We start from the raw sequence: 14,363 nt of genomic DNA, 5'->3' as shown, positions 1-14,363 counted from the left end.
CTGCGCTTAATTCCATAAGATCTTCTGCAAATATATGTTGCAGTCACTGGCTCCTTCTTGGCATTTGAATTAACATGGAACATTTTCCTCTCTAGCCCTCCTAGTTCTGTGATTTAGATTGACCATGTGGGCAAGGTAACAGAGGAGGAAGGTGAGGAAAGGACCAGAAATGTGATGTGTCTACAGATAGCAGGAATATCTACTCTTCTAAGCTGTTGCCTCCCTGATGCAGCCCTTGGTCAGATTCCCTAGAAAGGACTCGCTCCTGCCCCCATCAGCTGCCAAGCCAGCAGGTTCCAAGTAACTCCAGCCCAAAGTTTCATACTTAAGATGCATGTAACCAACCAACAGGTAAATAACTACAGGAAGGGCTGTGTGTGCAGTTTGGGTAAGATCAGGGCCTGGTAGAAAGAGCTGTGGGCTGGAGGTCTGAAAACCTGGGATAGAGTCATGACTCTGTATGGTGAAAACTTGGGTAAGTCACTCACTCCTCCTGAACTTCAATTTTCATATTTATAAAACAAGTTAAGATTGATGACCTCTGGGATTACTTCCTGCTCCAACTTGCTGGATTCTCCTTGCCTTTTGAGCATCACAGTTCCAGAGCACTCCAGGCCTTTACCTGGAAAGCATGGATCCAACAAAGGTGAAATTCGAATAGCCAGTTGGATTAGTCTACTTAGGCTGCTGTAGCAAAGTACCCCAGACTGGGTGGCTTTAACAACAGAAACACATTGTCTCACAGTCCTGGAGGATGGAAGTCCACGATCAAGGTGTCAGCAGGGCTGGTTCCTCCTTAGGTCTGCAAGGGAGGACCTGTCCCAGTCCCCTCCCCTAGCTTCTGGTGGTTTTCAGGCAATCTTTGGTGTTCCTTGGCTTGTAGATGCATCACTTGGTGTCTGCCTCCATCTTCATGTGGCATTCTCCCTGTGTGTGTGTCTGTCTCTGTGTCCAAATTTCCCTGTCTATGACACCAGTTACATTGGATTAGGGTCCATCCTAATGAGCTCACTTCAACTTTATTACCTCTGTAAATACCCTATTTCTGGATAATGTTACATTCTGAGGTATTAGCAGTTAGGACCTCAACATATCTTTTCTGGAGGAAACAGTTCAACCCATAATACCAGTTGTAAGCCTTGACTGAACATCTCTGCATGGAAGAAGTAGAAAAAGTGAACTAAAAATAAGTTTCGATTTTTTAAAATCAGGTGATATTTTTATGCAACACTCAAAGCTGAGTTTACCAGCTGTTACCAGGTTTGAGACGTAGTGTCTCGACAAATGATTCTCTCAAAGGAAACATAACGTGTTTTCTTTCTTCTCCTTCTTACTTGCTTGTTCCCTCCATTCTTTTAGTTTCTGACTTCAGTTGTATTAATTATTACTTCATTCCCCTCCACTCTCCCTACCTGGGTCTTGCAAAATAAAGAAAAATCTGTTCTTTATTCTCTGGTTCACCTTCCAGAGGAAAAATGCAGCCAACATCCTTGCTGAATCATTACTTCTGCTTTCAAAGCCCCCTTTCTTCCTCTCCACTTTTCCAGGAACTCATAGAAATCTTGGGGCTGGATGAGACCTGGGATGTTTTCTAAGCTCTTGAGTTGTGTCTCTTGTACAATAGCCAACAGCCTGCCCCCCGCCCTCCTTTTTTTTTTTTTTTTTTTTTTTTAGATACGGTCTCGGTCAGGCGCAGTGGCTCACGCCTACAATCCAAGCACTTTGGGAGGCTGAGGCGAGTGGATCACGAGGTCAGGAGTTCGAGACCAGCCTGACCAACATGATAAAACCCCATCTCCACTAAAAATACAAAAACTAGCCGGGTGTGGTGGCATGCGCCCATAATCCCAGCTACTCCGGAGCCTGAGGCAGGAGAATCACTTGAAGCTGGGAGGCAGAGGTTATAGTGAGTGGAGATCACACCACTGCACTGCAGCCTGGGTGACAGAGGGAGAATCTGTCTCAAAAAAAAAAAGAAAAAAAAGAAGATATGGTCTTGCTCTGTCACCCAGGCTGCAGTGCAGTGGCGTGATCATAGCTCACTGCAGCCTTAACCTCCTAGGCTCAAGCAATCCTCTTACCTCAGCCTCACAAGTAGCTAGGACTATAGGCATGCACTACCACATCGAGCCAATTTTTAAATTTTTTGTAGAGATGGAGGTCTCCATATGTTGACTAGGCTGGTCTCAAACTCCTGGACTCAAGCGATCCTCTTGCCTCAGTCTCCCAAAGTACTGAGAATTACAGGTGTGAGCCACCACGTCTGGCTGTCTGCTGCATTTTTAAGCCATCTCTGCATGATTATCTCACCAATTCTGAGGTAAACGATTGATGACTATAAGCATCAGGTAGATCTATGTTAGGTTGAAATCCAGGTCCCCATTCTGTCACTTCTGAGCTCCCTGGAGCATGACAGAGCAAAGCCATTGCATCTTCCAGGAGGCAGCCCCAGGAAGCAACACCAGCTACTCAGCTCTAGGTTCCTATTAACATTTGAGAGACAGACTTCTCTGGTCCTACTAGTTATTTAGCCAGTCAACTTCAGGATCTGTAACTAACTAGTAGAGTGATATAGCCTCTTTGACTTGAGTTATAGGTAAAAGACTTGAATTTCAAGTACCTGCTCTCTCAATTACTACCTTAACTTTTCAGAAACTCAGTCTGTCGGTCCACAGAGTGAAGACCACAGTACTTGTGCTCATTCTTCATACGATTGCTGTGACAGCAAATAGGACAATGCTTGTGAAAGTGGTTCGTCACTACTACTGTTACTACTATTGCTGCTGCTACTGCTCTTAGCTCCTGGCTGGCAGTTCTCTTTCTAGACTGGGTTAAGATAGGAAGTGTATAAGAAAACTTTGCTGTAAGTCGCCCTGAGCTTCTAGGAAGTGGCTGGGGAGAGGGTGTCTGGGAAAGCCAAGAGGGGTTATTCAAATAATTACTTTCCTAATCTGTGATCCAATTTCTGATTTTTTGCTGGATTATAGAGCTGCCTGGGAAATGGCCAAGTTCAGTTCTTAGAAGAAAAAATCTTCTAAGTGCATGTACTGTTTTGGAATGAGTTAAGCAAGACACCGAATGGCAGCCATCATTTGGATCCTGTCATCTAAAGCAATAACTAGCTCCCCTTCAATATCAGAGACTTTAAGAAAAAATGGACAGAAAAGAGTTATTATGTAATGCACGGCAAGAAAAGAAAGTGCTAGGGGTTTGTTCCCTCCTGGCCTGCTCTTTGTCATGTACATCCCTTCCAGCATTAAGCAGAACAAAAGAACTGTGTGTGTACAAATTACAGGTGAAATTGTTGGTAGACCGGGAATGGGCTCTCCCTCTCAGATGTGGACCTGAGGCCTGGAGGCTCCTACTTGTCAGCACTGATGGACCCACAGCCTCCATTCCACCCCTGTGGTTTGCAAAGCGAGGTTCTCACCTTGCAGGGCCTCTTGTTGCCCAGCTCTAGTCTGAGTGTTTGGCAGTCCTTTCGGTCATTCTAGTGAAGAGAGAAAGGAGGTTGCTTTCAGGTGCCTGAGGGCCTGGCATCTGCGGTACTTACACATGAGTGATTTCAGTATCCAGAGAATCACATCAGGAGCTAATTAAAGCCAAGCCTAAGTTATTTATCTGGGACAGATTTCTACTCACTCTCTTGTTCAAGATAAAGAAATTGTTGTTTCGGTATTTTGATAAAACATCTTAATGAATCTCAAATATTTGCTTCTGTGCCTTTCTGATATCCTAGCCATTATTCATTTGTGGTTTGGGTCTGACCTTGGTCTAATAGAGCTACAAGATTTCCCCAGGTCCTTGCTACCACTGGGTGTAGTCAACTGAAAAGTAGTTTTGTAGCGTTGGTGAAACCATCTGGTGGTGGTATGAATACGAATATATATTTTGAGATAACAGAAATAAGGACTTTGAACCTTTACCTAAGAATATCCCAAATTAAGCAAAATATAAAATACACATTTTTTAAAGGTGAAGGAACCATATTGGAGTAGTAATTCCCAAGCTTTTCTATTTATCACAGTTATCCCAGTAGGTCCTCAGTGTGGCCTTTTCAATTCTGGTTTTTGAAAAAGCTCCACTGATGTTTCTGATAGGCTCCACTCCAATATAATAGTAATTTATGTTTTCTAATTCAACCTCTGCCAGCCCTGGCTTATCAAAAGGTGATGTTATTTGTTCTCATTAAATCAAATTATTTTCAATATTATTTATAAACTACAAGCTGAACTTATTTCGTTCATGCTTTTTTTTTTTTGAGACAGTCTCACTCTGTTGCCCAGGCTGGAGTGCAGTGGAGTACAGCTCCCTGCAGCATTGGACTCCCAGGCTCTCAAGGGATCCTCCTGCCTCAGCCTCATGAGTAGCTAGGACTACAGGGGTACACCACCACCCTCAGCTAATTTATTTTATTTTTTGCAGAAACAGGGTCTCGCTATATTGCCCAAGCTGGTCTTGAACTCCTGACCTCAAACGATACTCCTGTCTCAGCCTCCTAGAGCACTGAGGTTGCAGGTGTGAACTACCATGCCCAACCTATTCAGTGCATGCTTTTTAAAAATTTAGACTAATTTACCAAATCTTAGCTAAGGTATTGTCTTGCTCACGGGCAAAGTAATTTCTTCTACCTCCCTTGTTTTTGTTTAACTCTTTAATTCTCTTATAGTTAAAAAAATAGCCTTTAGCAGGGAATAATTTGAGAAAAATCATTTCAATGGCCATGCACGTGTGATTTTATATATGCAGCTATGTAAGTCTGGGTTTTTTTGGGTTGTGGCATCAGAATCCACCTCACATAAGCTCAAGCAGAAGATGAATGTATTGGCTTCTGTAGCTACAAAGTCCAAGGATGCAGCTGCTTTAGCTAGAGTCAGAGACTTCATTAATCACCCCACTGCCTTCATAACCTAAGCTCCCTTTTCTCCCATTGCAAATAGGTTTCCTCCGTATGGCTAAGAGAAGTGGCCACCAGCAGCCTGAGATTTACAACCCACAGCTAAGCAACCCCAATAGAAAAATCTCCCTCTGAATATCTGTATATCAGCTATAGGAAAGGCTCCATTTCACATCCTAGAAAGATGTGATCCTTCTAGGGTCACATCTCACTGGTGGTGATGGTGCACAGAGATTGATGGCACCACCTAGACCACACAGAGCGGGGAGGTGCTCTTCAGAGAAAAGATAGAGTCATCTGTGGAACAGGGTTTGGCACTTTTCTGCAAGGGGCCAGGCAGCAAATATTTTAGGCTTTATGAGCTACATACCATCTCTGCTACAAATTATTCTTCTCCTACTAAGCTTGCTTAGTACTACACCGAGGAACAAGTACTGGGAGCAGAATCAAAGTTGTGCAGAAAAGGATAATAGGGACAAAGGAAAGAAGGAGAGAAGAAGAGCGAGGGGTGGGAGGTGCAGAAGCGCGTATTTTAGAAAGTCTTAAGGCCACCTTTCTCATCACAAACAACAAAACAAGAAGTTGTAGAGATAGGAAGCTGGAAAATCTATCCTTGGCCATCCATCCTTCGCCAGAAAAAAAAAATTATTTCACTTAAACATAGCCACAGGAAAAAGAAAAAAGGACATGATCAATGTCCATACGAAGTTCTTGTTTTTTAAAAAAATGTGATAATAAGGAGCAGAAATAACATTCCTTTAGACAATTAAAGCACATAAGAAAGATGCTCACAAAAGACATGAAAACCATAACCTAATATTCTAAAACAAGCTAAAATAAAGCAAAGTGATAAAAGCTATGGAAAAACAACATAAATCAAAGGTAGAAGAACTCAGAAATGATGTGTTTGGATAGTAGGAATATTCAAAAATAGAGGTAACAGAACTATCTTTAGAAAAAGAAATTTAAAAAATCATTTCAGGAATTAAGACTAAACTACATGAAATACTAGAGTAAATAAACATTCATTTTTTAAAAAGGAGATTAAAAGAAGGAAAATTGTAAAAATCCAAAAGAAACGAAGAGAGAATTTGAGAGAAAATAACAGCTCAGAAAGATATCCAAAGATGTTCAAACATATGTAAAATAGGAGGTCCTGAAAAAGAAAACCAATCAATGGAAAAGAGCAAATGCTAAAAAATTTTAATAAAAAAACCCCCTTATCTTAAAATATGAACCTCAAAGTGACATCTTGAAAGGATACATTGTGTTTCTGGGGGAAAATGACTCAGAACAGAATTCAATGAGACATATTCTTGTAAAATTATTGGAATTTAAAGGAAAAAAATTCTTTGGATATTCAGACAAAAGAACCAGACATTTAGAGAAAGAAAACTCAATCACCATCACACTTTTTTTTTTTTGACTGCAACGGTTTATGCCAGTAGAGAAAAAATGTGAATCAATAACTTTAATCAAACTGACATTAAATTATAAATGCTTCAGACAAATTATTCTGAAGATGTGAAAATTCAGGAAATAATATTTCAAAAATCTTTCCTTGGGAATCTGTTAAAGAAGAATTTTCAGACAAAATGACTGGAGAGACATTGACATAAAGACTATTGGTGAGCATTAAATGTCTATTAGTCTATAGAATAAAATCTAAGTGAAGATTGTAAAGTTCAATGTGTAAGTACGGTGCATGATGGCTGTGTGTTCTGGTAGTATAATGCAACTATCAAAACCTGAGGGAAGAATAGATTGAGTATATGAAAAACAAATTAAGTTCATAATAGATATTAACTGGGAATAAAACATTACTTCAAATTGGATGCTGGGGAATGCTCATGGTAGAAACGAATAGACAACAGTAAAAAATCAGAGCTCTAAACATATTAAGTAAAGGTATTAGTATAAAGGTAATGGCTAGAACACAAATAGAAACCTTTCTAAATACCAAAAGATATACCCATAAACATATTTGCTTATATTAATGATATAGCAATGCAGGACTAAACAATTACACTTAAAAAATGTTTATGCTTGGAAGAGGAGGAAATGGGTAAAGGGAATAGGGATAGTAGTTAAAATTATTTGAGTATACCTTGTTTTATAGATTTGACTTTGGAACTATGTATATATTTTATCTTTTTTTTTTTTTTTTTTTTGAGACGGAGTCTTGCTCTGTCGCCCAGGCTGGAGTGCAGTGGCGCGATCTCGGCTCACTGCAAGTTCCGCCTCCTGGGTTCACGCCAGCCTCCCAAGTAGCTGGGACTACAGGCGCCCGCCATCTCGCCCGGCTAATTTTCTTGTATTTTTAGTAGAGACGGGGTTTCACCGTGTTAGCCAGGATGGTCTCGATCTCCTGACCTCGTGATCCGCCCGTCTCGGCCTCCCAAAGTGCTGGGATTACAGGCTTGAGCCACCGCGCCCGGCTATTTTATCTATTTATAAAACAAAAGTAGGGTTGGGCACAGTGGCTCATGCCTAGAATCCCAGCACTTTGGGAATCTGAGGTGAGTTGATTACTTGAGACCAGGGGTTTGAGATGAGCCTAGCCAGCATGGTGAAACCCCATCTCTACTTAAAAATACAAAAATTAGCCAGGTGTGGTGGCAGGTGCCTGTAGTCCTAGCTACTTGGGAGGCTGAGGTAGGAGAATCACTTGAACCCAGGAGGCGGAGGCTACAGTGAGCCGAGATCTCGCCACTGCACTTCAGCCTGGGCTGCAGAGCAAGACTGTCTTGAAAACAAACAAACAAACAAAAAACAAAACACCAAAATAAAATTTTAAAAATCAACTCCTAAAAAACAAAAATGAAATTAAACCTCACTGCCTATCAACATAGAGGCAAACCCACATAGAGAAAGATTTTTTTTCCTTTTTCTTTTTTTTTAGTTTTAATTTTTATTAACTTTTAGGTTTGGGGGTACGTATGAAGGTTTGTTACAGTGGTAAACATATGTCATGGGAGTCTGTTATACATATTACTGCATCATCCAGATATTAAGCCCAGTGTCCAAGTTATCTTTTCTGCTCCTCTCCCTCCCCCACCTCCCCCATCAAGTAGACCCCAGTGTCTGTTGTTTCCTTCTTTGTGTTCATAAGTTCTTATGTAGCTCCCACTTATAAGTGAGAACATGTGGTATTTGGTTTTCTGTTCCTGCATTAGTTTGCTAATAGTAATAGCCTCCAGACTCATCCACATTCCTGCAAAAGACATAATCTTGTTCTTTTTTATGGCTGCATAGTATTCCATGGTGTATGTGTACCACATTTTCTTCATCCAATCTGTCATTGATGGGCATTTAGGTTGATTCCATGCCTTTGCTATTGTGAATAGTGCTGTAATGGACATTCACGTACATGATTTCTATTCCTCTGGGTATATACCCAGTAATGGGATTGCTGTGTTGAATGGTAGTTTTCCTTTTAGCTCTTTGAGGAATTACCGTACTGCTTCCCACAATGGTTGAATTAATTTACATTCCCATCAACAGTGTGTAAGTGTTCCCTTTTCTCCACAACCTCACCAGCATCTGTTGTTTTTTTGACTTTTTAAACAAGAGCCATTTTGACTGGTGTGAGATGGTATCTAATTGTGGTTTTAATTTGCACTTCTCTAATGATCAGTGATGTTAAGCTTTATTTCATATGCCTGTTGGCCACATGTATGCCTTCTTTTGAGAAGTGTCTGTTCATGTCCTTTGCCCACTTTTTAATGGGGCTGTTTTTCTCTTGTAAATTTAAGTTCCTTGTGGATGAGGGATATTAGACCTTTGTCAGATGCATAGTTTGCAAATATTTTCTCCCATTCTGTAGGTTGTCTGTTCACTCTTGATAATTTATTTTGCTGTACAGAAACGTGTAAGTTTAATTAGATCTCACTTGTCAATGTTTGCTTTTGTTGTGATTGCTTTTGGTGTCTTTATCATGAAATCTTTGCCCATTTCAATGTCCAGGATGTTATTGCCTAGGTTGTCTTCCAGGGTTTTTATAGTTTCGGGTTTTACATTTAAGTCTTTAATCTATCTTAGTTGATTTTTGTGTGTGGTATAAGGAAGGAGTCCAGCTTCAATCTTCTGTATATGGTTAGCCAGTTATCCCAGCACCATTTATTGAATAGGGAGTCTATTCCCCGTTGCTTGTTTTTGTCAGCTTTGTCAAAGATCAGATGGTTGTAGATGTGTGGCCTTATTTCTGGGCTCTCTGTTCTGTTTCATTGGTGTATGTGCCTGTTTTTATATCAGTATCATGCTGTTTTGGTTACTGTAGTCTTCTAGTATAGTTTGAAGTCAGGTAATGTGATGTCTCTAACTTTGTTCTTATTGCTTAGGATTGCCTTGGCTATTTGGGCTCTTTTTTGATTGCATATGAATTTTAGTTTTAGAAATAGAAATAGTTTTTTCTATTAATAGTTCTGTAAAGAACGTTGGTGGTGGTTTGACAGGAACAGCATTGAATCTATACATTGCTTTGGACAGTGTAGTCATTTTAATGATTTTGAGTCTTCCTACCTGTGAGCCTGGGATGTTTTTCCATTTGTTTGTATCTTCTCTGATTTCTTGGAGCAGTCTTTTGTAATTCTCATTGTAGAAATCTTTCATTTCCCTGGTTAGCTGTATTCCTAGGTATTTTACACTTTTTGTGGCAGTTATGAATGGGATTGCCTTTCTGATTTGGCTCTCGGTTTGGCTGTTGATGGTGTATAGAAATGCTAGCGATTTTTGTACATTGATTTTGTATCCTGTAACTTTGCTGAAGTTGTTTATCAGCTAGAGGACCTTTTGGGCCGAGACTATGCGGTTTTCTTTTTTCTTTTTTGAGACAGAGCCTCGCCCTGTTCCCCCGGCTGCAGTGCAATGGTGCGATCTCAGCTCACTGCAACCCCCGCCTCTTAGGTTCAAGCGATTCTCCTGCCTCAGCATCCCAAGTAGCTGAGATTACAGGTGCCCACTACCACACCAGGCTAATTTTTTTGGTATTTTTTGTAGAGATGGGGTTTCACCATGTTGGCCAGGCTGGTCTCAAACTTCTGACCTCAAGTGATCCACCTGCCTCAGCCTCCCAAAGTGCTGGGATTACAGGCGTGAGCCACCACGCCCGGCCCGGAGTTTTCTGATACAGCATCTTGTCATCTGCAAACAGAGATAGTTTGATTTCCTGTCTTCCTATTTGGATGCCCTTTCTTTCTTTCTTTTGCCTGTTTGCTGTGGCTGGGACTTCCAATACTACGTTGAATAAAAGTGATGAGAGAGGGCATCCTTATCTTGTGCAGGTTTTCAAGGGGAATGCTTCCAGCTTTTGCCCATTCAGTATAATGTTGGCTGTGGGTTTGTCATAGATGGCTCTTATTATTTTGGGGTATGTTCCTTCGATACCTAGTTTATAATATAAAGGGGTGTTGAATTTTATCGAAAGTTTTTCTGTGTCTATTGAGATAATTATTTGGTTTTTGCCTTTAGTTCTGTTTATCTCATGACTCACATTTATTGATTTGTGTATGTTGAACCAATCTTACATCCTGGGGCCTACTTGATCATGGTGCATTAGCTTTTAGATGTGCTGCTGGATTCAGTTTGCAAATATTTTGTTGAGAATTTTTAAATTGAAATTCCAGGATACTGGCCTGAAGTTTTATTTTTTTTGTAGTGTCTCTGCCAGGTTTTGGTATAAAGATGACACTGGCTTCATAGAATGAGTTGGGGAGGAGTCCCACTCCTAAATTTTTGGGGATAGTTTCTGTAGGAAAGGTACCAGCTCTTCTTTGTACATCTGGTATAATTCAGCTGTGAATCCGTCAGGTCCTGGGCTTTTTTTTTTTGGTAGTAGGCTATTACTGATTCAATTTCAGAGCTTGTTATTGGTCTGTTTAGGGCATCAATTTCTTCCTGGCTCGGTCTTTGGAGGGTGTATGTGTTTAGGAATTTATCCATCTCTTCTGCATAGAGTTGTTCATAATAGTTTCTGATGGTTGTTTTATTTTTGTGGGGTCAGTAGTAACATTCCCGTCATCATTTCTAATTGTGTTTATTTGGATTTTCTCTCTTTTCTTCTGTCCAGCTAGTGGCCTATCTTATTAATTAAACAAACAAACAAACAAAAAACTCCTGGATTTGTTGACCTTTTGAATGGTTTTTCATACCACAGTACTTTGACTGTATATTCCCAGTGAGATAAACTCTAAGGATAAAAGGAAGTGTAAAATATTGTATTTTCAATGATTATATCATTGGCAGCAATATTGGTATTGTTATTCTAAGTCTGTTTTTTATGTATGGAAGAATAAAACAAAATTTATGTGTATATATATACTTTTTCTTTTGTTTTTTTGAGACAGGGTCTCGCTCTGTTGCCCAGATTGGAGTATAGTGGCATCATCTTTGCTCACTACAGCCTCTGCCTCCCAGGCTCAAGCGATCCTCCCACCTGAGCCTCCCAAGTACCTGGGACTACAGGCACACACTACCACACTGGGCTAATTTTTGTACTTTTTTGTAGAGAGAGGATCTCACCATGTTGCCCAGGCTGGTCTCAAACTCATGAGCTCAAGCATCCTCCTGCCTCGGCCTCCCAAATTGCTGGGATTACAGGCATGAGCCACTGTGCCTGGTCGCTAAATAACAATTTTGATGGTATTACTGAGAACAGGATTTTTGACAAGGGAGAAAGGAAATTAAGTGAAATCAATGAGGTAGCTATCAATGAGCTTAAGTAAAAATCCAGCATTTTGGGTATTAATATTAATTTGATATATTTTTTCATTTAAAAAATGTTCAGAATCCCAATTTCTGGAATGGTGAAGTAGAGCCCTTCAAGATTCTTCACCTCCATAAAAGGAGTGAGAACAATGGCAAAAATCGCCAAAAATAAATGTTTTCAGAATTCTGGAAATTGAAAGCATGCAACAATTTGAGGGGTTTCATTCAATAAATATGTCTGAACAGCAAGCTTTGTTTTATTTTACTTTTTTTGAGAGAGGGTCTCACTCTGTCCCCCAGGCTGGACAGAGTTGTGTTCACAGCATACTGCAGCCTCAATCTCCCAGGCTCAATTGCTCTTCCCACCTCAGCCTCCAGAGTAGCTGGGACTTACAGGCAAGTGCCACTATGCCTAGTTAAATTATTTTTAATTTTAATTTTATTTTTAGTAGAGATGAGGTCTTGCTCTGTTGCCTAGGCTAGTCTTGAACTCCTGAGCTCAAGTGATTTTCCCACCTTAGCCTCCCAAAGTGTTAGGATTACAGGCACGAACCACCATGCCTGGCCCTAAGCTTTATGTTTTGATTTGCCATAATCTCATTCGTCTAACACCTACCCCAGGGTTACCATGTAACAGCCTCACAACTATAATAGCTATGAAAACTAGCAGCTTGGTAGGCACTGGAGGAGGCAGAACATGTTTGGGGCTCCCAAAAAGCTCATTCCTGGAGAGTTGCCACTATTTGGCCCATCTGAAAACTCTCTGGACAGATTCACTCTCAGAGCATTCCTTCTGTGACCTGACACAGAGCTCACGCTGTGTGAACAACCTTGCCCTCAGGAAATTTGTTAAAAAACGATCAACAACAATTGTTGAACAATGCAGCTGCCCGGGGCAGCAGTACCAGTTGGAACTAAGAACAGGCTGACTAAAAAAAGGAAAAACTAGGGAATGTGGCTTTGAAAACGGAATAGAGCTTTGAAAAACTTCAACATATTCTATGGAATCTAGAAGGCCACATGCTTGTGCAGGGCTGTGCATAAATCCAGGAAAGAAAGAGAAGGCTCTGTGGACCCCGAGGCTTTGCATGGGCAGGAATGAAGGCAAAGGCAATGTTGCAAAATGTCCTCTGGAGCACTGAAGCTGTGCTCAGACACACAGAGTTCTCAGCAGAGGTTAAGGGGTTGATTGACTCAGGCATGAATAAATCTCTGTCCAGTCATTAGTTGACCAGTAAGTGAAACAAGCAGAGACTTCAGGGTCCACACATGACAAAGAATACAGATTTTACAGAATTAGTCCAGAAAAGTCACTAAATAAGCACACAGCAGCAGCAATAACAATAAACAGCAATAAAAGAAAAATGCATGGACTGGGCTTGGTGGCTCATGCCTGTAATTCCAGCACTTTGGGAGGCCGAGGCAGGCAGATCATGAGGTTGGGAGATAGGGACCATCTTGGCCAACATAGTGAAACCCCATCTCTACTAAAAATACAAAAAAAAAAAATTTAGCTGGACGTGGTGGCATACACCTGTGGTCCCAGCTACTAGGGAGGCTGAGGCAGGAGAATCACTTGAACCCCGGAGGTGGAGGTTGCAGTGATCCCAGATCGCACCATTGTACTCCAGTCTAGCGACAGAGTGAGACTCCGTCTCAAGAAGGAGAAATGGTTGATGTGGGGAATCTGCTTTTCATATTTGCCACATTATATTTTTTACAATGCCTATTTTTTCAACAAAAAGTTGTAAGACACGCAAAGAAACAGGAAAGTTTTCTTAATTTGTCTACTGAAAAGACATAGAAACATTCGTCAATCCAGTAGCAATAAGCATCCCTACTGCCAAGATTGTGGTCTCTAAATAGTATTTCCTACATCAAGAAATAAAAACAGGCTGGGTGCAGTGGCTCACACTTGTAATCCCAGCACTTTGGGAGGCCGAGGCGGGGCGGATCATGAGGTCAGGAGTTGGAGACCAGCCTGGCCAATATGGTGAAACCCCGTCTCTACTAAAAATACAAAAATTAGCCAGGCATGGTGGTGCGCAACTGTAGTCCTAGCTACTCGAAAGGCTGAGGCAGGAGAATCGTTTGAACCCGGGAGGCGGAGATTGCAGTGAGCCGAGATTGTGTCACTGCACTCCAGTCTTGGCTACAGAGCGAGACTCTGCCTCAAAACAGAAACAAAAACAAAGGGTTTTTTGGAGAAATGGTTGATTGCAGGTTTGAGGAAGGAAATATACAAAATGAGAGTGAAAATTCTTGTAATACCAGAAAAAAGAAAAGTATCAAAACCAAGCACTGTCATGTTAAAAGGACTCAGAAGCCAGTTGAATACACTCCAACTGACCAAAGGTGGGATGATTTGAGTTGATAAGGGTAATAATTGCAGTAGATCAAAAGTCATCAAACATAGTTAAATTTATCTTAATTCAGGTGCATCCCAAAAGAAGACCATGAGACAATGAACTGAATGCCAGTGGTTTACTTGAAAGGCGATCCCAAGAAACAACACAAGTTAGACAGCGAGGAAAGTGAGACAGGGAAGGAAGAACGGCACAATGTGCATGTGACTTGAGAGCCCTCTCCTAGATGATGTAGCGTGTCTCTAAAAATTGTGCTGCCAAGGGAAGGTGAAGCCACCCCTCATGGTTAAAGTTGTCTTTTGAGGCATTGAATCTCTGTCATTTCTGGGCTGCCCATAGGTGGGCTCAGCAAGTTCCTGTAGCTTTGGAGAAAGCTCTCAAAGAAGCAAAAGGAG

Source organism: Papio anubis, chromosome 4 (assembly GCF_008728515.1).
Source record: "Papio anubis isolate 15944 chromosome 4, Panubis1.0, whole genome shotgun sequence".
NCBI classification, from domain to species: domain Eukaryota; kingdom Metazoa; phylum Chordata; class Mammalia; order Primates; family Cercopithecidae; genus Papio; species Papio anubis.
Note: the sequence above shows the minus strand (reverse complement) of the source record.